Source organism: Phyllostomus hastatus, unplaced genomic scaffold, assembly GCF_019186645.2.
Source record: "Phyllostomus hastatus isolate PE091 unplaced genomic scaffold, TTU_PhHast_1.1 phas_scaffold_501, whole genome shotgun sequence".
Lineage (NCBI taxonomy): Eukaryota > Metazoa > Chordata > Mammalia > Chiroptera > Phyllostomidae > Phyllostomus > Phyllostomus hastatus.
The window spans coordinates 67,367,516-67,392,848 of record NW_025334033.1 but is presented as its reverse complement, the minus strand read 5'-3'; positions in this window follow the sequence as shown (position 1 = coordinate 67,392,848).

The following is a 25,333-nucleotide window of genomic DNA, read 5'->3' as shown; positions in this document are numbered from 1 at the left end:
CTGCCGGCGGGGCAACCACCTGCTTCAGGACTGTGTCTGCCAGGGGCAGGAGCCCCGTCTCTCACCCGGCACGGGGGACTTCCTGACAATCAGCTGGCTACGTGCCTGTTTCTCAGCCAGGCCACGCTGCAGTCCATGTCATTGGTGGGTATTCCTCCCAGACTCCGTGTTTGGGTGACAAGCAGACTCTCCTTGGCCCTGGCTTGGCCAGCTGTTTCTTTTCACGGATATGGAGGATGCACCTTAAAAAACACACTAATAAAACTCTTTGCATCCTTGACCACCAGGGCGGGGCGGGGGTGGTTATGGAAGGCAGGGCTGAGAGTTTAAGTAGGGGAATGACCATCCAGACACGGGCCTGGAAATGGGTCCCCGAGCTCTGAGTGACAGAGCAGCTGGGAGCTGCAATTTCACTCTCCTGAACAACATTAACCCCTGCCGTGCCATGGCCTGCACTTGGCTTAATGCCGTCCTTATTCCGGATGCAAAAAGAGGAGGTCAGTGCCACAGTGCCTGCTGTCGGACAGGAAGTCACACACCTTCCCTTCTCTCCGGATGATCAGAACCCTGCTTCCGAGGGAAGGGGCTGACGAGTTTCCCAGAAGGGAGTGCTGAGGGGGTGGCAGTCAGTTGCACAGACTCTGGGCCAGAGAACGGGGGCCAGATAGTCCAGATGTTCAAATCCTCGTGCTCTCTCCCAGCCAGGTCTGTGACAGGGCAGGTTGCTCACCTCCTGAGGCCTCCATCTGCGAGGAGAGTCCTAGCGCCCAGCCTCACGAATCTCCATCCTGGAGATTCAATGGCTCAAGTCGAGGGTTGGGAGCACCTGCAGGCTGCCGAGTACTGTGCCCACTGTTGTAGTTGCCTCCTGCCATTCACAGTGGGGTAGCGTCCCCTGCTCCCAGCGGAATGAACGATTCCCTGCGAGGGGCTGTGCTCTCTGCAACCCAGACGGCCTCTGCCCAGATCATTCTGCCTCCTCTTCTGTATCACTGAATCCGGATTTCCTGTATTTTTGCCGTGTACAATGCACACCCACAGTTTCGTGTGCATTATACATGGGACCATTATACCCACAGTAGGTAATCATCACACCCACGTGTAATGGGCACCCACACATTGCTAAAACATTGCTACCCACGCATTGCTACCCACGTATAATGTTTAGCACTGCCCATGTACAGTGCGCATCCTTATTTTTCCCTCAAAAATGTAAGCAAAAAGATGCACCTTATATACGGCAAACTATGGCATTCTCTTGATAACTCAATGTCCATGTCACCTCTTCCAGGAAGTGTTCCTTGACTACCCTAGCCTAGGTTATAGGACTCCTCTCCAGAATACCCTAGAAACATCATTGCAACATGTACCACAGCGTGTCACACCTGGCCAACGACCTGTCTGCTCTTTTATTGGACCGTGAGCATTTTACAACGGAACGCACATTTCGTTAAGTTCCGCATCTCTAGTCTCCAGCCTCGTGCGTGCCCACATGCAGTGGGTGTTCTCTAAATAGTTATTGCTGAACGAGTCCAACATGCATGGAATGGCCTGAAAGGCTGCGTCGTGGCAGTGGGAGAGAGACGGGCCAGCTCAGAAAACTTTGCCTATTAACTCCATGCTGAGACCCTGGGCAAGTCCTTTGGCCACTGCATCTAGAGGGCTAGAGGAGCTTATTTGTAAAGTAGAAAATGGTACTTGACCTAATTTGCATTGCCAAGGCCCTTCAGAACCACTAATAATCACTAAGTGCTAAGAAAATGGAAAAGGCAATAGAACTGCCAAAAAGAAAAATTAAAAAAAAACGACAATAAGTCACAGTCACAGATGTGCTCACCATTGACACAGCCAGCACTGGGGAGGCACCGGGAGCCAGCAACATCAGAGGTGGGGCCGAATCTAAAAGGTGGCAGCTGCCCGAGCTGCCCCTTGGGCACTGTGGACAGACAGGTCCCTTTAGGGCACAGCTGGGTCTCACCGTCACCTCCCTCGGTCACGGTACGGATGACATCAGCCTCCACGAATAGCAAGCCAGCATGTTCCACTCTTTCCAAAGCCCTCACGTTATTATTTGCTTCTGCACCTCCTTGGGGAACCTGATTGCAAAATTAGAAGTAGGTTTCAGGGTCAGCAAACATTCATGTCAATGAATTCTCATAAAACAGAAAGGAAGAACGAGTTGCAGACCCTTTGAATCTGCCTCGCGTCAGCATTTCTTTGCTGAAAAGTTCTGCAGGTCTAGGCTGGGGCCCTGGGATGTAGGTCAGCGACGCCCGCACTGTCTCCGAGAGCCCTTCTGCAGCGAGTGCACGGTTTCCTGTTATGACTGTGGATCTTGCCAGCAGTGAAGTGACTGTAAAGGCTTCTGTCCTGTTTGTTTATACTTCTGCACAATGGGCTTTTGGGGAAGGAGGGACCGATGTTGCCAGGGCCCTGACAGCAGCGCGGAGCGACGCTGTCACCTGAATAATGCATGCACACTTTGTGTGTGCACAGGCGCGGCCCGCGTGCAGGGTAACACCGAAGGCTTTGAAGCACCTGCTCTGAACAGCTCCACTGACAGCCGAGTGTCCAGATAAGATCTGAGCCCGGCCTCCTCCCCACCGGCCCGCTGGCTCCCCGTGCACCCCCATTTCCCTTTTTTGCATTTAAAATAAGCTCTGAGACCGAGCCACTGAGAGATCCTGTCAAAGACACAGCTTTGGTGTGGCTCCTGTCAGCCCCTTCCTGTGTCACCCCACCTGGAGGTAGGGCCTCCTCATAATCGGTGCAGGTGTGGCAAGGACAGCCTCCCAAACACCTGTCCCATCGGTCCCCACTCCAGCCCCTGCTGGGCCACCTTCCACGCAGACGCAGCTGGTAGGGTCTTTCTAACAATAAAATGCCACTCCAGGCTGATGTACATCAAGGGCACACGGCTCAGATGCAACCCTACACACACCCTCCGCGGGTACCCTCTTGTCCTGCCTCAGGGGCTCCCCGGACTGTCCTCACATCCTGTTGGGACTTCTTAGCTTGGCACAGGAGGCCTCTCAAGATGTGTTTCCTGCTACTTGCTGTGGCCTCACAGGCCCCGGGTCCCCCATGGCCACTGGGCTCCAGCCACTGCAGGTTCTGAGTTCCCTCAGTCCCACCTGATCCCCACACCTGCCCCCCGCCCCGAGTTTGTTGTCCTTTACATCCACCAATGCCGGCGACAGCCACAACCACAACTGTAAAACAGTGATCAGCGCTCACTGTCCGTTAGAACATTCTGGGCACGTCCTATGCAGTCCTGTATTTAACCCTCCCCACCACTCGGTGAGGTTTGCACCTTACTCGGCTGTGTGGAAGCTCACTGAACACCAGGGTGGTAAAATGTCTCCTCCAAGTTCACACACAGCTAGAAAGTTGGCAGACGGAAGAGTCAAACCCAAGTCCATTATCAACCACAACATCGCGTTGCCACTTATGTGACCTTGTGATTCATCTCATGCTTCACTATTTGCAAAGGTTGCTCAGGTTTCAGCAACTCTGAAATGCCCCCTTCAGAGTGCAAATAAATCTACTCCGTTTGCAATGCTCTCTCCTGCCCCTTTTTGCACAAGCCGGATATTCTTCCCCACCATGGACACAACAATGCTTTGACCGCCTTTAAAATCCCCTTCCTCCGGGAAGCCTTCCAGAATGCCAAGGGACAAGTGGTTCCATTTCTGGAACCTCTACAGCATGCTCATCAATACTGGACTATTCCCCATCAGCAGTTATGTACACGTATTCTTTTTTTTTGCTACCTTGTGAGTACCTATAAAACGATTTTTATAAATTACTGAATAAATACATGTTTTCTTAAAATACATAAAGTATAGTCCTGGCCAGTGTGGCCCAGTGGGTTGAGTGCCAGCCTGTGTGAACCGAAGGGTCACTAGTTTGATTCCCAGTCAGGGCACATGCCTGGATCGCGAGCCAGGTCTCCAATAGGGGGTGCACAAGAGCCAAGCACACATTGATGTTTCTCTCCCTTTCTTTCTCCTTTCCCTCCCCTCTCTCTAAAAAATAAATTTTAAAAATCTGTTAAAAATACATCAAAAGTAAAAATGCGACAAAACACCTCTGTGTCTGACCAAGTTCCGAACCCCATCCTGGCACCTTCCTCCCAGCAGCTGGAACCACTTTCTGCCTTCCTGTTGAACTCTCTTATTTCCTGGATCGTTGCACAGCGTGTTTGCCTGCCTGAAGGTCATCATTGCTCAGTGTTGCATGTGTTGAACTTGACGTGAGTGGAATCCTATGGACTGGGTTCTCTTCCAAATGTGCTGGTTTGCGGGTGAGGCTTCTTTGGGGGTTTGGAGGGTTTGGGGCACTTGCGGCTCAGTACTGTTCTCGAGACCCGTCCCTGCCGGGGCCGTCCTGTGCTTCCCATGCCGTCACAGCTGAGCACAGTGCTGGCGTGTGAGTAGGTCAGGAGGCGTCTTCGTGGTCCACTCCCGTGTGCATTGAGCTGTCTGCGTCTGTTGTGCTGGGCACGCTCCTGTGCGCTGGTTGCTCCCCACACCTGCAGACATGCACGCACACCAGGTCCTCCAGGGTGCACCCTGAAAAGAAGTTCAGGGCCAAGGTCGTGTGCACGTTCCCTGTCATTCGGTAATGGCAACTGGTTTTCCACGGCGATCTCACCAATTTGCATCCTCCCGAGAAATGGAACAGAGTGTCCCTTGCTCCCTTTTGTATCCAAAATGTACTATTGTCAGATATTTTACCTGTTGGTCCGTCTGCTGGGTAGGAAATGGCAACTCATTACGGCTCTCAGGTTCACTTCCCCGTTTCACAAGGAATCGAACACCTCCGCCCCCCTCATCGGCCGTGGAGGTTTCTGTTTTGTGAAATGCCTGTCCGCGTCTTTTAACCACTTTTCTATTAGGTCACTGGCGTTTTTCATCCTGACATGAGCTCTTTATTCTGTATACGAATCATTTTTCAATTACATACGTTGTAAATATCCTTTCCATTTTTAAAGATTATGTGTTCCTTTATTTTGCTGTCTTTTGAACTTATTAATCTTTTCCTTTATGGATTTCACTTGTGGGCCTGGTTAAAGAAATCTTTCTTCACACAAATGTATTAGCCTATTATCCTATATTCTCTTTTATTGCTTTTATCATTGTACCTTTCGCGTGCATTTTTAAACCAGGAACTCATTTTTGTGTATACTGTGATATAGAGCTCTAATTTATTTATTTTTAATGCACACCCATTGTCCTGCACCACGTCGTTAGAAATGCATTCTTTTCCCACTGAGCTGTAACGCCGCGTCTGCTTATAATAGAAACACACAGGTATGCACACGCACACACACACACAGTTCACTTCTGGCTCTTAACCCGTCTCACTGGTTGAAATGTGTGGTCTGGGAATAGCATCACACTGCCTTAATTACTATTATTCAAATGATTATTGATACCTGCAAAAACCAGCCAGTCCACACCTTCTGTTCATTCAGAAGAATCTCCCTTTTCCTGCCATTTGCAATTTCCTGTAGACTTTAGAATCAGCCTGTGGATTTCCCCCACACATTACCTACGTGCCCACAGAATCTATGGGGATAGAGTCTGACTTACGATGACTCTGCAGGTCAGTGTGGAGAGAATCGCCCTCCGGAGGATGGCGCTGCATCTCCCGATCCGGATATGCGTGGTGTCTCCCGTTTTATAGATTTCACAGGCTTTGTGGTGCTGGTCCCGCCCATTTGCTTCATGAAGACCCCCATCATCCCCTGCTAGATACATTTCTAACTCCTTCTACTTCCGATGTTATTAGCAGTAACATCTATCTGTCGATAGCTGTCATTAAATTAAATCATCAATCTGTTGAGTGTGTATAAAAAAAAAATGATTGATTTTTGTAGATTGAATTTGAGTCCAGAGAGTTTACTAAACTCTCCTCTTATTTTCATCCCTGAAAGTGATAATGTGATCTGGCTTGGGAGGGATGCATGATCCATATATATATTTTTATATGAATAATATAACAGATACATATTTATATGTTATATAACCTATTATACTTAAATAGATTTATCTATTTATTTAATATATCTATTTATATAATCTATTATACTAGATTAAATGCATTTAATCTATTTTCCTCTTCACACTGCTTTGGCTATATCTCACATTTGAAAGGTTTAGTTTTTAATTATTCAGCTCTAAATATTGCTAATATTTTAAATAATGACTCCTTTTATCTATGAGTTGTTTAAAACTATATTGCTACACAGTCAATGGTATAGTCATTTTTAAATGCATTTCTGATATTGACACTAATTTCCTTACGTTGGGGTCAGAGAACATAGCCTGCATGAGCCTTACTTTAAGTTTACGTTCTGGTCACAGTTTGTTTATGTCCTGTGTGTGTTTGGAGAGAATAGGTATCCTACAATTTTCGGCTAAGGTAACCTGTAAATGCCTGTTGGTTCAATTAGGAAAAATACTGCTTATTACATACAGAACTATCACTCATCGGGTAATTTTCTCAATGTTTTGTCCATGTAAATGTGTGTAAGAGAGTGCCTGTGACCCACCCCACTGCCGATAACTGAGGCAGAGCGTGATCACGTAACTTGCTCAGGGTCCCTGGGGCCAATGTCATGACTGCAGCCCAGGCTGTCCATGTGATGCTGACTTTCCAGCTTGTTCAAATGCATATGGCTGCAGTTGTCCTCATTACTATTTTTCCTCCATACGTATCAGTTACTAAGATAAGTGTCTTCAAAATCCCCTACCACCCTGATGGGTTGGCCGATCTCTTGGAAGATGTCAGGTTTTGCTATATATATATATGGAGATTGTCTTCATGGATGCATTTTGGGTTTTTGGAATTTTTACGTCAGCCTTTAGCCTACTATGAAGTGACTCTTATTTTCTTTAAAGTTTACTTTGTTTATGTTTTTAAAATATATTTTATTGATTATGTTATTACAGTTGTCCCATTTTCCCCTTCACTCCCCTCCACCATGCACTTCCCTCCCACCCACATTCCCTCCCTTTAGTTCATGTCCATGTGTCAAACTTATAAGTTCTTTAGCTTCTATATTTCCCACATTATTCTTATCCTCCCCGTCTATTTTCTACCCACCATCTATGCTATTTATTCTCTGTACCTTTTCCGCCTCTCTCCTCTTCCCACTCCCCTGTTGGTAACCCTCCATGTGATCTCCATTTCTGTGGTTCTGTTCCTGTTCTAGTTGTTTGCTTAGTTTGTTTTTTTTGTTTTTGTTTTCAGTGTGGTTGTTAATAATTATGAGTTTGCTGCCATTTTACCATGCGTGTTTTTTATCTTCTTTTTCTTAGATAAGTCCCTTTAACATTTCATATAATAAGGGCTTGGTGATGATGAACTCCTTTAACTTGACCTTATCTGAGAAGCACTTTATCTGCCCTTCCATTCTAAATGAAAGCTTTGCTGGATAGAGCAATCTCGGATGTAGGTCCTTGCCTTTCATGACTTGGAATACTTCTTTCCAAAACGTTCTTGCCTGTGAGGTCTCTTTTGAGAAATCAGCTGACAGTCTGATGGGAACTCCTTTGTAGGTGACTGTCCCCTTATCTCTTGTTGCCTCTAGGATTCTCTCCTTCATTTTAATCTTGGCTAACGTAATTATGATGTGCCTTGGTGTGTTCCTCCTTGGGTCCAACTTCTTTGGGACTCTCTGAGCTTCCTGGACTTCCTAGAAGTCTATTTCCTTTGTCAGATTGTGGGAGTTCTCCTTTTTTATTTGTTCAGATAAGTTTTCCATTTGTTGCTCTTCCTCTTCTCCTTCTGTTATCCCTATAATTCGGATGTTGGGATGTTTAAAGATGCCCTGGAGGTTCCTAAGCCTCTCATTTTTTTGAATTCTTGTTTCTTCATTCTTTTCTGTTTGGATGTTTCTTTCTTCCTTCTGGTCCACTCCATTGATCTGAGTTCCAGTTTCCTTCCCATCACTATTGGTTCCCTGTGCATCTTCCTTTATTTCACTTAGTGTAGCCTTCATTTTTCCATCTAATTGGTGACCAAATTCAACCAATTCTGTGAGCATCCTGATTACCAGTGCTTTGAACTCTGCATCTGATAGGTTGGCTATCTCTTCATCACTTAGTTGTATTTGTTCTGGAGCTTTGATCTGTTCTTTCATTTGGGTCATTTTTTGTGTGTGTTGACGCACCTGTTATATAGTGAGGGGCAGAGCCTTAGGTGTTCACCAGGGCAGGGCAACCCAGTTGCTGGGTTGTGATACTGTATGTGGGGGAGGGGTCAGAGAGGGAACAATGGCGCTTGCTCCGCTTTCTGCCAGATTTCAGTCACTTTTGCCATGTCTCCCAAGCAAACTGGGCCCTTCTGGTGCTGATTCCTGGGTGGGTAGGTTTGTGTACATTCTAGGACCCTGTGGTTCTCTCCAATGAACTCTCCTGTGAGGCTGAGAGTTTCTCCCAGCACGTCAACCCACACAGGTGTTTTCAATCAGTGATTTGAGGCTTTATTTCCCAGCACTGGGGCCCTGGGTTGCGCGATTTGTCTCGCTCCCCAGTTTCACCTGGTTTATCTGTGCACAAATGTGGGAGCCCCCAGTCCACCAGCCACCTTTGGTGGACTGGGGGCTCCATGCCCCTCCACAGTCCGCAGCCTCGCTGGGCCCACCAGCTGCTGCCTTGCGCACCCAGGTTCCACCAGCCACCACTTTGCTGCACCCCCTCTCCGCCTGGCTGCCAGACTCCACCCCTCCTACTGGTCTGGATGAATGTGTCTACTTTAACTCTTTGGTTGTTGGACTTCCGTACAGCTCAATTTTCTGTCGGCACTGGTTGTTTCTCGTTTCTAAATTGTTGCTGTCCTTCTTTTGGTTGTGCAAGGAGGCACAGTGTGTCTACCTACGACTCCATCTTGGCTGGAAGTACTTTGTTTATGTTAACATAACTATGCATGCTTCCTTTTGACTAGTAACTACCTAGCATGTTTTTCTGTACCTTTCCTTTCAAGCTATCTGTATCTTCTGTTTTAGGTGTATCTTTTAAAGACAGCAGAAGCCTGGGCTTTGCTTTTTATCCACTCTGAAATTTTATCTTTTAACTGAAGTACATAATAATGTTCATTTGTTGTAATTATGTCTATGTGGGGATTTATTTTGTATCAGTTAATTTTGTAGGTTCTACTAACCTGACTTTTCTTCATTTGTTTCACCTAATTTCTGGTCTTCTTTTGGACTGATTGATTGTCTTTTGATCTTTTCTCTCTCATAATTTGGACATGAGATTCAATGTTTTCTTCCACTTAATAGAGACTCCGAAAATGTTAAAATCATACTTAATTGCAGATTTGAGCTAATTGGTATCTTTAGCTGGCTTCTAAATAATGCAAACACATTGGGGTGCTGTAGTTCATGTTCCTTCCCTCAAGACTTTTAGGTCTTCTTATTGATGTAGCTTCACTACTGATACCTTTTTCAAGTTGCTACAGTGGTGGTATTGTTTTAACAAAGCCAATATTTGATTAGGTATCCCCCCACAGATACTACTTAGATGATTTTTGTCTATATTGAATTTCCAGTCTTCCATCTGGGTTTATTTGACTTCTGCTGGAAAAACAACCTTTAGAATTTTCTTTAGAGAAGCTCTGTTGGTGGTTAAACTCCATTTTTATTTTCTAGAGATGCCTTAATTTCACCTTTATGTTTGAAATATTTTTTCTCTAATACATTAAGTTTTTAGTTGACAGTTTTTTCTTTCAGTACATAGAAGCTATTATTTGCTATATTTGGTCTTACACTATTGATCTTAATAAGACAACTTCAAATTTTAAAGGAAAACTTTTTCTCTCTAGTTGTTAAGGTTTTTGTTTTTGTTTTTGATGTTCTGCCTTTGACTATAATGTGTCTGACTATTTATGGATTTATTTTAATGAAGCTGTTTGAGATGTATTTGTCTTGCTAAATTTGCAGATTGGTCAATGACCATGAGTTGCTCAATTACCAACTCTCTCAAATCCCCAAACTCGTAAGGTTTACAGGGAAGTCAGGCTACCCCAACTGCACTATTTGAGAAGTTACAAGTATAACTACTATTATGTGGGAAGTCACTAGTCCTTTGTACATGCAATGAGGTGATGACCATCAAAACAAATGGGAAACGTTTGTTGAGGGCATTTCTCCACTAATTAGGTACCCTAGGTTTTAAATATAGTCTGTATTTTTAAAATAATTTTTTAAATGTTTATTGAGTTAAGGGAGAGAGATATCAGTGTGAGAGAGAAACGTCATTGGTTTCCTCCCACACATGCCCTGACCAGGGATTGAACACACACCTAGGCAGGCGCCCTGACTAGGAATCGAACACCCAACATTTTAGTGTACAGGACAATGCTCTTTGTAGCCTGTATTCTTAACAAGTAACCCCTCCAAGCGGTCTCCAGTTTTAGCCATAACTTCATATATTTCTGTTTTATAATCTATTTCAGATGATCCAGAGGTCCTACGTGAATATGAGATTACTAGAGATATCGGGTCAGGAAACACTTTGTTCTTCCATGAGGAGCCTTAGGGAAGCACAGCCTGACTTGGGGCACTTGTAGTTGATGATGAGACATTCAGTCTATTTCGTGAGACTGGGAGGAGAGCTCACTGACATTTCACGTCGACATTAACGCCACTCTCCTGTAGAAGCCTGGGTAGCTGGACTGGTTGACGGCGACAACACCAAATGTTAGGCTGTCCCCACCCCCTTCCCAGGCTTCTTCCCACTGGTCAGTAAGTCCTCTCAAGTCACCCCCACCACCAATACTTGACAATGTAACTCCTCAATGACTTATAACCCTGACCCTCATCACCACCCACTGTGATCGCTACCACATCCATCAGTCTGACCTCTACCCCACCCATCCGCCCCCTCCCATCCCATTGTCAGGGCCATCCTTCCAAATGGTCTGCAAAATGAAACTGACTTCCAGTCCCCTTCCCAGTACAGTGCAGAAGTTCAAGTCATCAAACCCTCACAATCCTAGAGAATTCAAAGCAATTTATGTCAACTTCAGCCTGTTGAGAAGATGCAAAGCGTGTGGGTAGGTGACCTTAAGGGGAAAGGGTGGCTGCACAAAAAATCCCAAATACCAACAATTCATTATCTTTCTCTTTATGCCTGTTGCATGTATTAAACAATGTGGGAACATCCTAAACCGCTTCTCCTCTTCATCAGCCAAAAGCAAATGAAAACAAAACAAAACACCAGTTCCCTGACACTTTTGTTCACTATTTACATGGACTAATCCCATTTCATTAAGGGACCACCCTCACCTGTGTGTTCTTTGATGCATAAATTCATTCATCCATTTCACCTTTGAATACTCACTGGGGATCTGCAACACTGCAAGCATGCAGTGGATTCTTGACACTCAGGTTGTTCCTGAACTGGTGGGTAAGGCACCGATGTGCAGCACGAAATACAGCACTCTGAGAACATTGTGGTGAACAGTGTCCAAAGAGGAAGTGTGAAGGAGAGAGTGAGCTTGTTAATGGTGGATAGTGTTTGACTAAGACAGTTGTTTGGAGCTTGGTCAAACAAACAGGTTTTCCAGATAGGAATGGTCAAGAAGAGCATCCTCTAGGCAGCAGAAAGAGCATCACAAAGGCTCTGAGTCATGGAAGTTCTCGGCATGATAAAGGAATGATGGACTTCTCCAAGTAGCTCGAGTGAGAACAAAATAGTGGGGAGAGATGGGAGATGAAATGCAAAGTCAGGATTGGGTCAGGTTTTCCAAAGAAGCCATATGAAAATGCTCGGACTTTATCATTTAAAAAAGTGTTCCAGATTCCATCTTTATGTGCCATTTCCTGGGTCAAGATCTTAGTTATATTCATGATTCAATCATCAGCAATCTGTTCTTTACTTACCTTTCAAGTCATATTATCTATGGCTTTTCTGTGTCAACACTCAACGTACACAGAGGGCCCTTGGGACTTACAAGTATGTATCTTTAACCTTCACATGTTAGACAATCTTGAGGCAGATGTAGGTTTGTCCTCAGAATTTCTTTTGGCCAAAGTTCCTAGGCCCTATCATGGCAGTCAAAGACATGGAAAGCACAGATTACACCAGGGGACTGTTTTACAGGCCCCAGAGAAATGGAAAATGTGCAGAGAAATCAGTCTTTCATCCCCAAAGGAGAGAAGACCTCATGCATCCACAGAGATGGAAATGACAGCCAGAGCATGAGGAAGGTAGTCTCACATAAAAATGGAGCACCTGTGGACAAGGAAATGGCAAGTGAAGCTGTGCAGTGAGCAGAGGCCAGTGGCCATGAGAAGGACTTGGAGGAGATTCTAACAGCAGGGTATGTGACACGTGTAACTTCAGTCCTTTCCTGTGTGATAGAGTTCACCAAATAACAAGTCCCCTTGGGCATCCAAATGGCTACATGGAAACAAAGTGCAAGTTGATGCTCTTCTAAGTGGTTTCTAGACTGTTCACTCATGTCCAGAAAGTGAACTGGTATAACCACGCTGGCCTCAAGGTCTCATACCTCAAACCATCATTTTTTGTTACTGCATGCCTCACTCATAAAATGCATCCCCTCCCCCTCAAACTCTGCATTCTGAAGTTCTCTTCATTTATCACAGCCCACCTCTACTGTCACCTCCTCTAAGAGGTACCACTTGGTCATTCGGGGTCTGTTCAACTGGCTCTTCTTTCTCTGACCACCCATCACTTTTTCTGATGGAGGGGCTCCTGGAGTACTGGACAGACCCCGGGTGGCTGAAAATGACTGGTTGCCGCTGTTACCCTCAGAGTCAGCAGATGTGGTGCTTGTGGTCAGCAAGAGGTGAGTTAAAACAAAGCCAACCCTCCAGCTGGCTGTAGCCTATGGGAAGGGCCATGAGACTCCAAGACAACCTGTGTAACAAGGAAAAGAGGGCTGGAAGTTGAAGGAGACAGAGGCCATTTAAGTGGTGGTCAATCTCAGCACGTGGGTGAGGCCATGTTACCTGTTCCTCCCGGGGTACACTCTCCCTTGGTCCCAGGGTAGCAGCGCCATGTCCTTGCCATAGGTGGTGGCTATTGACTCAGAGAGGGAGAGTGGTCTGAAAGGTCTTCCTGGAATTGCAGGGCAATTGATGCCATGCCTCTCAGTAGCATGTCCCTCAAGAGTGCCCCTGCATATACAGACCTCAGGTTCCTTTGGGTTATTACCTGACGAGTAAACAAAAGATCATAGCTGGATGAGGTCAGAGGTCATGTCTCAGGCTCTGCTCAGCTACATTAGCCAGGTGTTAGTTAACACCCAGGAGCCCTTCATCTCACATTTCATGATTTCCCTCAAAGCTGTGCTCTAAGGTACCCATACTGTTACAAATGCAAGGTTCCTCCCCCCGCAGGCTCTGAGCTCAAGTTGATGAAATGAGTGCGGTGACCAGATCTGCTTGACCAGGACGTAGTAGTTGACAAAGACCGATTTCAAGGGGAGCTCTGGAGATAGTGAAGAACTTAACATGTCACATCACCACTCACTTCTTCATGGACCTCCTTGCCGTCCAACCACCCATTTACTCGCCAACCCACTCACTTCTTCTGTCACTTATATATTCTTCGATGTATAATTGATTGACTTGTTCATCCATCCATCACATTTCAACTGATCCATTATCCACTCACTCATTCAACCATTGTTTTAAGAATATCTTACCTGCCTAAGGCATTGTATCAGGCCCAATGTTACAAGAGGCTCACCATTGAGGGACTGAGGGGACAGAGTGAGGGGGGGCAGGAGGTAGACCCCAACACATTAGTAAATCCCATCAGCCAATGCACAAGGGTTGTGGTAGAAAGTAGCACAACCTGCCTGGGGAGCCCATCACCCTTTTCTGCATTTAGTGTAGTACTTTCAGAGAGTGCAAAAAATCCAATAGTTATAAATGCAAGGTCCTCAGGGGATAAAAAGGGAAGATCAGAGGAGGAAATAAATCTTTGCAAATGAAGAGATCTACGGAAAATGTCTTCCTTCATGTGGTCTACTGAATAAAGAACAAAGAGCTCCAGCAGCCAGCACATACTCCCCAGGCCCCGTCCACAGGGCCCGGCTGCTGAGCCTCTGAGAAGGCAGAGTGGGGGGAGGAAAGGCATCCACCAAGCTGCCCAGGCTCGTGGGTTCCTAAAGCTGGACCTGGCTCACAGAGGTATCAATGCGAGGCAGTCACTGCTGACATTGACCATCATGCTTCCTGCCCCCAAAGGGTTGGCTTTTGCTTATCTAGATTTATTTCTAAACTCTCGAAATCTGAGCTCTATCTTCCTAAATAGGACTGACTCAGATATTTAGCATTAATACCTTGTCGTTATCAGGACCTTAAAGTCTAACCCTAGTGTGAGGCAGCTCCATGGGTTTCCATAAAAAATGGAACTTGGACAATATGCGTTTGGATTGTGGTTCTTCCCTCGGCACAATGTAACCTCAGACTAGTTACCTAAACTCTCTGAGCCTTAACTGGATCATTCATCAAGTAAAGAAAATTACTATTATAACAAATGATCCACTTTTATTGATCCTTCCCTGTGTGCTAAACTTTTTATTAAGCATGCTACATGGCTTTTTTACATGTAACTCTCAAAACAACTCTATGAGGTGAACAACATGGTAGGTTAGATGACTGTTCAGAAATATGTATTGTGCCCCAGACTCCACGTCTGAGGAGCAGAGTCCGCTTGTCCCCCAAATGGCTCTGCTTGCAACATGCCTCTATTTGATTGATGGCGCTAACCATTACGAGGCAGCCAAAGATTTCAAAAACACTTTCAGGATGAAGCTTGCTCTCTGCTATCTCTATTATGGCCAAAAGAAGAACATACTTAACAAGACCATTTACCCAAGGAAAATGGGTCCTTGGAGCAGAGCCACCTGACCCATCCAAGGCCTGCACTGAGAATGAGACACAGAGTTACTGCAGTGGAAACTGGAACCACTCAGTGGAGCCCAGCCAGATCAGCCGTACCCCAGCCGAACCACGGATGCACAAACAATAATCAATAGCTGTGGTTTAACTGTTGAATTTTGTGGCAGCTGGTTATGCACCAAAACTAGTATAATAGCATTATTACCATCTCTAAATCATAGGCAAGCACCCTGGAGAACAAGAAGATTAAGTAAAATGGCCAAAGTAGAAAGTGGCTGAGCTGAGGCTTGACCTTTTAATCACTCTGCAGTATTGCTTCTCACCAAGCCTTGCCTCTTTTATAATACAATTTAATCTGAGGTTGTTATGAGAATGAGAAATGCCAGTGCAAAACACCTTGCCCTGTGCCTATTAATTTATTGAGCATGCTGCTACATGCCAGGCCCTGCTCAAAGAGCTTTGCATGCATTAGAATAATAACAACATTGGCCATTCTGGTTACTTAATGAAATTGCATGGCCATCCCCAGTGGACTGTGGGGTCCTGGAGCAGGACATTTCTTTTGCCTCTTGGTATGGCCAGAGCTTCCACAATGCCTAGCATAGAGCACATTCCAGAGACATTTAAGAAAAGAATGTTTTAAGAATTAACTGAAAATTGTCTTTTTACAAAAAAAGAAAAAAAAAGCTTCCATGGAGAGTCATGATGAGAGCAAACCTCAATAGCTTCTTTCTAATCTAAATTTATTGTCCTTTGTTTATTGTATTCACTTCCTTAAAATATATATGTGTGTGTGTGTGTGTATATATATATATCACCATTTTTTGCTTGTCTTGTTCATACTCACAGATGCAACCACACATACATACTATTTTGTCAAAACAGTAGCTCCACAATAACATACTGCACCTTGGCAAACTCCCACTCATGCTAAAATTACACCAGGCAAAGTTTGTTGTTGGTTACATTTTTTAAAAAGACGTACTATCCCATCTCATCAACTTCAAGTTAGAAATCACTCTGTAGCTCGGGCTGCAGCACACGAGCCTGCACACAGGCGTGCACACAGGTGTGCATGCACACACGGCCGGTATCTTGCGCCTCGTATAGTTATGTCATGTCAGTTGCCAGCACAGAAGGGGCACATGTTAGAGTCTCTTTGCTTCTAACTACGCTGAGATGGGTATGTCTGCATCTTGTGCCCAAGAAAGCCATGTTTCCAAGATCCAGGGAGAGTCTCTGTGAGTGAGTCCTTGGGTCTGGTTGAATGCGGGCAGTTAGACATGTCCCTTACTCACCTACCACGTGCCAAACAGGTGCTCGAGAAAAGCCCGTCATTGGCAGGGTTGCTGCTTTGTCTGTAGCTCACAGAGCAGAGGTGCAACGGTGAGGCATGTACTCCCGAAAGATATCGCCCCCGTGCCCCAAAACAGAGGTCCCATTTCCACCAGAGGTCCCGGGTGCTGAATTCAGCCCACAGATGTGCTGTGTTTGGCCTTATTTTTCTCCATTTGACCCAATATTTAACATTGGAGTTCTACATCTAGATTTGCAGATGATCGGGGAAACCTGGAAGACGTGGCAACAATGGGCCTCACGTCAGCTCATGGAAACAGTGGCTGGAGATGGGGCGGGCTGTGCCCTCTAAGGGACACTCACTCCACACTTGCCACGTTCTGCCCACTCTGCAGTATCCTGTCACTGGGGCTGCCTGTAGGCTTCTGGCGGTCACTGCAGCTCTCTGCTTATTATTGTGCCTTATAGTAGAAAACATTTCTTTTTCTAGAACCCTTTCAAAAGTATTTTTTATAAGATAAGCTAGAAGAGCCATGTACATTGAGACAACTGGACATGAGCACATTTGTGGAAAGACCCTCCTGCACACTGACTATGGGAAGCTTCAGTGCGATCCATATATGGCATGTCCCCCAGTGTCCTTGTTCCTTGGGGCATTCCAGTGTCTGGGTGGTAAGACACCCCCCATCAGGAGGCAGGTGGGGTGAACAGTGCACAGGCTTTGGCGTCGGGTAAATGTGGGCTCAAATATTCTGTTGTCTCCGCAGTGCCACAGCTCTGAGAACCCGGAACCGAGAAAGAACCCTAAGAGTCCCAACACTCTTACCTGCAAATGACTGATGATAGAACTCACCTCACAGAATCACTGCAAGGAGCCCAGAAATGGTTGTCCATGCAAAATCCAGTTCACAGTAAACCCCCAAAGATGTTACTTCCCTTCCCCTACCAGGAAGAAGAAACAACAAAGAGATCTAGTGAAACTCCAGAAAATTAAATAAATTTGATTATGTTGACCTGTTTGTGTTTGCAACACACGCGCACATGCACCCCACCGCCGGGCCAAGAGAAACAGCTGGTCACCCGAAGTCGGCTTCCTTTTCTTGCTCTGCACATTGTCCCACATCTCTAAGTCTTCCCACAGCAAGCTGTACCCAGGAGGCTAATTCTTGCCAATAGAATAAGCCAACATGGTGAATCTCCTAAGGAGTGGAAGGCCCACCTCATACTCCCATTCCTCTCCAGCAGCTGGACGCCGGTGACAGAAAGACACTGGTAGATGATGAAGCCACAGATAGAAAGAACAGCCCATAGATCACCTGACTCATGTGGCCGGGAAGCACTCCTTCTCTATCTACCCGGCCACCCTCATTTCAGAGATAAAGGATCTGAGCCCAAATAGGTCAACTGAGCTGCACTGAACAGGTGGCAAAGCCATGGTGAGAATACCGGTCTTGAACACCAAGCCCAAGCGAGTTCCAGCACCCCACCATGAGGGGTCTCCCAGCCAGGTTTGGCACACACATTCCCCCTTCCTTGAATGCTCTTGTCCCTTGATGAGCCAGATCAACCCCACTCATTCTTAAGACCTCCATTCCTGAGATGAAAAAGCTCAGCTCTGAATCACCCAGCCTCCCGTTTCTAAGTTTTGCCCTGCCCTCTGGGTTGTGTGGAGGTGACAGAGTGACTCGGGGGAGGGGGGGGACTACTCTGACTCAAGAAGGAAGATTCCTCAAGACCAAGCTCACGCCTCACATGTCTCTCCAACATATACCAGCCTCCCTGGTGCCTGACAAGGATTACAGATTTGCTGAATTTAATGAAACAGAATTCTAATATGATTGGTATTATTTCCCAAATTTTCTACTCTAAATTAACCCTTCTGCTATCTGTTAATAGTATACCTCTTCTCACTATAGATTCGTGGTTCACATTCAATGCGTTTAGAATGTATATAGTTTCCTTTTCCATGGTTCTATTTACAAACATTCACTGAATAATTCTGATGGCAAACCAAGCCCTGGGTGCTGCAGGAGTCTCCACTGGCCCTGCAGGAGGGTGGAGGGCAAAGGGTGCACAGGGTAGTATGTTATTTCATTGTGCCGTAATACCTGCAAATGTTGCCCTCCTGTGCAAGACAGGCAGTCTCCTGTGCTGTAGAGTTATGGAAGGATTCACCAAGGAGGTGACTTTTAACCTGTTATTTGAAGGATGAACGAGAGATTTGTGTTCACGTTTAACCCCTGCAGGGACCATGTAGTCTACCCAAGCCACTGGCAGGATCCGTCACATGCAGGGTCTATGGTTCTTTTTCATAGTGCTGCTCAGCTGTCAACCACTAGGTCTGTGAGGGCTGAAATAATTTCTACCTGTCTCCATGACTCATCTTGTGGCTTTGCCCATAATGAGCCGAGAATTCCAGCCACCTTCTTAGAGTTTTATTTCAAACCTTGATGTTAGAATGAGTGAGAGCCCACTTCTTAGATTTTACCCACTTCTCCAATTATTTGGCAATAATTTGCTCTAATTCATGTGGTAGAGTAAAAAAGTTCTTCCAAACTCTCCAACCGATACCTACCATCATCCTGGCCTGTCATGGCATCTCTTGCTGGTTACCGAACCATTTATTGATCTTCCTTGGGCATCATCTTAAAACGTAGATAACAATAATGGCCATGTAGTAGGGTTGTGGTGAACATTACGTGAACTCAAGCATACAAAGACCAAGGGCACGTGTTAAGTGTTGTGTAATTGTTATCAACCAAATAACCATCTCCATCATCAACATCATATCATCATCGTCATCATCAATAGCAACAAAGACGTCATGATTATTGTAAACAAGCATCATGATTATTGTAAACCGCATGCTTTATTATATTTTAGGGGTTATGCAAAGCCATGAAGATCCCTTATTTAATACTCAGAAAGATTCTGTCTTGCATTACTATTCCCACTGTATGCACAAGGACACACGCTCAAGAAGCTTCAGTGATGGTCAGATGGAGCGAATGACACAGACAAAGCACAAGCATCACCTGTGACTACACCAAAGTTTACTTGCTTATGCCCAAAGTGGCCAGCTTCCCCAGATGCTCCCAGGACGTCACAGGGACAGAAATGCCCTTGTCATGTCACTTACCTCCAGATGAACCCAGACTGCTTGCTCAGCCCCCACTCCAAACTGTGAAATAGAATGAATTCCAGCAATCTGGTGGGGATGGTGGAATGTCTCCCCAGACCCCTCAACCGGGCTTCTGGTTGTCACATGAAGGAGGGAAGAGAGCAGGGACCAGAGCTCAGCTTACAAAGGAAACTCATCTGCCCTCCCCGCCCCCAGACCACTGGAGACACGTGTTTTCTAGACTCACAGTTAGTGCCTTAACTGGACAAAGTCACACACCCAGACTCACAGGACGCCCCAGGGGACTGCTGTCCACCAAGCGGTGCACTCTGCCTCAGGCCCACCCCTCAGCAATCGGATTCCACCCAAATGCCCCAGTATCTGTCCAGCATAAGGGAGGAGCTACCGCATGTCATTCAACACCCGCAGTGTCTGGGCAGCAGTGGAGATGTAGTCACATCTGCAGTAGAGGGAAGTGAGGCACAGAGGGTTCTGTGCCTTGCTCCATGGGACCCAGTTGCTTGGAACAAAGGCCAGACCCTCCCGCATTGCCTCTCTGAGTCCCGCTCACAGCCCCTCCCACCTCAGCGGTGCCATCAGGCAGGAAGCGACATCAGGGCCCAACATCCTGGATCTTCTCCTTCAGGGGCAGGGGCCTCTGGGCCCCTGTATAACCTCCCTGTCCTGGACAAAGCATTTTTTTAAGGACACCACAGGACTGCACGGGATCACATCCCACTCGGTCCCTGCTGCCCGAATCCAGGAAAGCTGGAAGGGAAGAAATTGCTGCCTAGTTGCCATGAATTTGGTGGCATCCCCCTCAAATCTGTAGGCCAGAGTCCCAACCCCCAGTTCTCCCAGTGTGGCTGTACTGCAACCAGGGTCTTTAAGGAGATGTTTCATGTTAGGTGAGTTCCTAAGGGTGGGCCTCTCTCCTGTAGGACCGGGGTCTTCATAAGAAGAAAGAGAGATAGATGTTCGGGGTGCACAAAGGCCATGGGGGGACACTGAGAGAAGGCGGCCATCGGCAAGCCCCCAAGGAGATGGGCCCCAAGAGAAACCCACCTGCCAATGCCTCCATCTCAGACGTCCAGCCTCCAGAGCCACAAGACAATAACTGTCCATTGCACAAGCCACCCAGCCTGCGGTGCTTTGTTCCAGCAGCCCAAGCTGCCAGGCCCAACAGTAACAACAGCGTGGCTGGACAGGCACCCACACGTTGGAGCACCAAGCGTGTCCTTGCAGAACGGGAATCACACACCACAGACCCCGGTGTGTAAGTCGTGTGTTCACCAGCCAGAACCCCCTTCGAGGTCCAAGGAGTTCTGGGTTTACGTTTTCCTTCCAGGTCACATCGCTCCTTGACTCACAACGTTCAGCACACACCCACCCACCACCTGGGGCCCCAGGCCCGTGCAGGCCAGGCCTCCTGACGTTGCCTGCGTGTCTGTCAAACCAGCCTCCTCTCCCCGATAGGATGCGTCGGAGCCATCTTTCAGGAGTTCTCGTCCCCTGACAGAAATCAGCAGGGTTAGAATAAACTGCATAAGTTATCAGCTCCTCAGGAAGGAACATGAAAAAGGCCCTTCTATCACTTAATGAAAAATAGCTTCTTTTTTGGACAGAACTTCATAGGCCCGCAATCAAGCCCTGGCTCCTCTCTCTGCCTTCCCTGACGTGCCACGCAGGCAAAGCAAGTCGGCATCTATTAATAATATTTTCCCCTGCTCCTTTCATTTTTCTGCATGTCCCTACCTCTGTCAGGCCCCGTGATGGAGCGGAGCCTTTATCTCGTCCGAGTCTGGCCTGTCAGGGTGATAAACAATTCTAACAAGAATCAGAATAAAGATCTTCCCAGTAGACTCTGCAGAGAGATAGAGGCTTTTCTCATTTTCTCGACGGAAAAAAAAAAATTTAATCTAGCGGCTCCAGCTTTTTTCAAGCGTCACATTCAAAGAGATGCAAATTTGTCAGAGCCCAGACCCCAGCTGACTCTGAGCACCGCATGAATGTCAAAGGGGGGAGGCAGTGTCTTTGACACGGCTGCCTTATTTGAGGGGGGGGAGAGCTCTCCGCCAAGTGTTAAAAAAAATAAGGTTTCGCTTTGTAGTGCGTGTTTCAACAATTTTCATAAGTTTTCTTCTGAAAGAAAGAAACTGCCGTCGGGAAGGAAAAGAGAGGAGGAAAGGGACAAATGGAGATTTGGGGTGAAGGAGGAGGGGGCCCCGAAGAAAACGATCCACGGAGGAGACGTCAGGGTGGACAGGATGCAGAGTCACCGAGCAGGTTTGCTGAGAGGCTGGGTGGGGGCCGAATGAATGAATGCACAGTGGTGAATGAATGCATGCATCGTAGAGGGTGGAGGTCAGCCTTTTGTTAGATTCGGTTGATTTTCCTGAGTCCCTGGAAACCATTCACACCTCTTTCTGCAATGTGTTCCCCAATTTCCCGTTAACATGAAGGGGTCTGCACATTTTTGCCTGGCATTCTGTCGGCTGCCTGAATTCAGAGGCGACAGAAAATTCGGGCACAAAGAGTCAGGTGAATGGGGCAGGAGACCCAACGGGAGGGACTGGCGAAGTAGGGTGCTGACGGTTTTCAGAGAGCCTGGGAGGTGGCCAGCCCTGGCCTCTCGGGGTTCCTGGGGTAGGGCAGCCACACTCACTGCCCAGCTCCCAACACCTTCCGTGGAAGCTGGAGCCCTGCTGGACTGAGCAGGGCTGAGCGGGGCTGGGCCTGACGTGGTCCACGGAGAGTCCTCCTGCCAGTTTAGTGGAGGTGGGCTGCACAGCCCCCTCAGCCCCCTGCTTCAGCCCGCCTCCCAACCTCGGTCCCCCTCCCAGGCTGTGGGGGGCATTTCCATCTCCTCCAGTATGTCCACAGTTTTCTGAGTCGCTCACTCTGGAGGCCTACACCCCCAAGGTTTCCTCTCCCTCCCCACCGCTGCTCTTGCCAGTTCCTCCACCCCCTGGCTGGCTTCTGCCCCCTGATCACCATCCATCCCATCCTCGCTCAGCACCGCTGCCCCCGAGCACCACCAACACAAGACCATCGTGTGTGGCTGATTGGCAAAGGCTAAGGTGAACAAACGGTTAGTGATAGCTTAAGGGGACAGAGGAGATGATGATGTGAAGTCACATCCTAGCCATCACTCAGGTGGTCACAGGGGTGGCCTCCGTCTGACGCCTCAGCTTCTGGAAGATTCTCTGAGAAATGGAAAGCCACAACACTCGGTCTACTTCTGTAGACGGGGCAGGTCTCCAAGTGCTTCATATCTTGTGACAGAGAGCAACTTAATTTTTCTTCTCGGCCTCTCGAACCCTCTCATCTGGGCTGCACCCTCTCGTCTTCCTGACATGGGCCAGCGAGGTGACAGGTTAGTCACGTGCATGTTAGCAGGTCCTGAACATCCTTCCCCTCTTCTGTCCTTGCCCTTGCCTTTCCCAGGTTTAGCGGCAGTGGGTGTACCTATATGCACATGAGGTGGCTAGCTGGGTAGAGGAAGGACCAGGGCAATCTATGCAACAACATGTATGTGTTGAGGGGAGAGGGTTCCTCTAGGAAACAGAGGTCTGGCTCGTTGTCCCGGAAGCATCTGGCATTCCCATTTTGTCGTGCTGTCCTCCCTGTCATCAGCCTCCCCTCCCATCTGCACGTAAGCTGCACTAACAAACATCAGTTCAAGGGCCACGCCATGGCCTCCTTCAGTCCTGGGTGCCTGCAATCATCTTTGGTTGATCATTAATTTAATCAACAAATATTTACTGTAGGCCTGCTACATACCAGGTATTGGACTAATCACTGGGAATAAAGCAGGTGAACAAGATAGCATGTAAGTTCATATTCTAGCAAGAAAGGTCAATAAAAAATATGTGAAAAAATAATTAAAATGATCACAAATTGTAAAAAATGTTCTAAAACATGAAGGACTCTGTCAGAGAACAAATAGAATACAACCGGAGAAGGCCCCTCTGAAGAGAGAACTAACTGCAGCTTGAAGGGTTGGGGCGGGACCTGACAACAGGTAGAAATGGAAGGAACATTCCAGGCCGAGGGAGCGGCCAGGGGGAGACCTCCAGTTGTGGCGGAGTTTCCGTGTATTCAGGAGCCAGCGCACCGATTCATGCGGCTGCAGGGCAGTGGGTATGGGGGGAGCGGCAGGAGTCTGAGGAAGAGTCCCGGGTCTGAGTGCCCCAGAGACTCATGAGTAGGCAACGGAAACAGTTTGAACTCTGTCCCAAGTACAATGGAAAGGCACCCCTGGCCATCGCCAGGGAGCAACGCGGTCTGATGATATTTCAGTCACTTGCTATGGGGTGGAGAATGGACTAAAGAGCCCCGTCGTCCCTGAGATGACGGTGGCATCTCTGGACTGGTGGTGGCTGCGACAGACATGGAGAGCAATGGATGGGGTTGAGAGGAGGTTAGGGAACATGACTGGCATCACTTGCTGAAGAACTGGATCTGGGAAGAGAAATAAATGGGAGAATAGTGGCCATTTCTAGGTGGTCCGCCAAGACAGCTGGCTGATCGGGGGTGTGCTTTCTAGGTCAGGCCAAACTGCGGGGTAAGTCTTACGGATAAGGAATCAAGTTTCATTTTGACAAGTTATGAGCGGATAAGTTGCCCTAAATCTTTATCTTGCTCTGTTCTTAATGCCAAGAAGACTATGTAATGCATAGTAAAAGATGCGTATTTGCTAAATCAAAGAAGAAAAACTACAAAATTTCAAGTAAACATTGGGGCATGTGAGTATAATGTTCTTATCAGAGATACAATATAGGTCAGAGATAACAGCTGGAAATCTGTGAGCATGCAGCTAATAGCTAGCTATGAAGGGTAAACAGAATAAAAAAATGGAGAGGTGTAGAGGGAGAAAATGCTGAGGACCCGGCCCTGAGGAATGCCACCTTGGAGATCGCAGGTGAAGGCGGACTCGGGGAAGGAGGATTGAGTGCAGAGGTCAGGATGCCGGAGGAGGAAACCAGGTCGTGATGACCAGGGAGTCCAGAGAGGAGACTGTGACAGGGTCGCCTGTGTTGACAGGCTCTGAGAGACCCAACACAATGAAGGCAGAGTCATCCGCCAAATGCCAGCGCTTAAATCGGACGCTGCCATCACATGAGCTCATTCTGACTAAACATTCTTTTGGTTTTACTATTTGCTCATTAATGCAAATGATAAAGAGACTAAATAACCCCTGAATAAGATTAATCTATGAATATGAATCTCAGAATAAGATTACTAATCCATGAAAAAAATCCGTTGTAATAATATAATAATATTCATCTCTAATGTCCTCGGGGTGATACAGGGGAATCTGTGTGGGATCAAAAGCCAGGCAGATCAAGGGTCAAGTCCCTACCTGCCCACATCCAGGTGCATGTTCTTGGGCTAGTTAAAGCTTTAGTAAACATCAAATGCCTTGCCTGCGAAACTTAAATGATAAAAATAATGTCTCGCTTGATTACTCATAGATTTCCATAAAAATCACAAATGCTAATGCGTGTGGTAAGATTTTGAAACTAGAGATATATGTTGCAAATATGAGGGGACATTGAGGACAGGAAGAGGGCACACTCACACCCTCATCCATGCACTTGTCTCGCATGCAGGAGCCCCGACTTCGGGCAGGCCGTAGGACAGCAAACAATGGACAGTCTCTGACTTCAGGCAGCTCACAGTCCGGCTGTGTTGTCATCCTTTTCTTAACTCACCCCTCACAGGAAGCACCCTCGGTTTTTGGAAAACACGTGTCTTAGCACAAGTGGTGATATGAGACAAAGGTAACATCAACGATGCCCCGTGCGGTTGAAGCCATTCAAAGGTGGGACTCACTAAGCACCGCGCCTCCATGAAACAGGTGCCCCGCCTGTTCTCTCCCAGCACCGATGCACGCCGCTCTGGGCTCGCTCTTGGTTTCAGAGGGGGTGCCCGTTCCCAGCCGGACCATGATGGCTACCGTGCCAGGATCGGTGTCTCATTCAGAGTCTGGCACAGTGTTCTCCGGACAGCTTTTGTGTTGA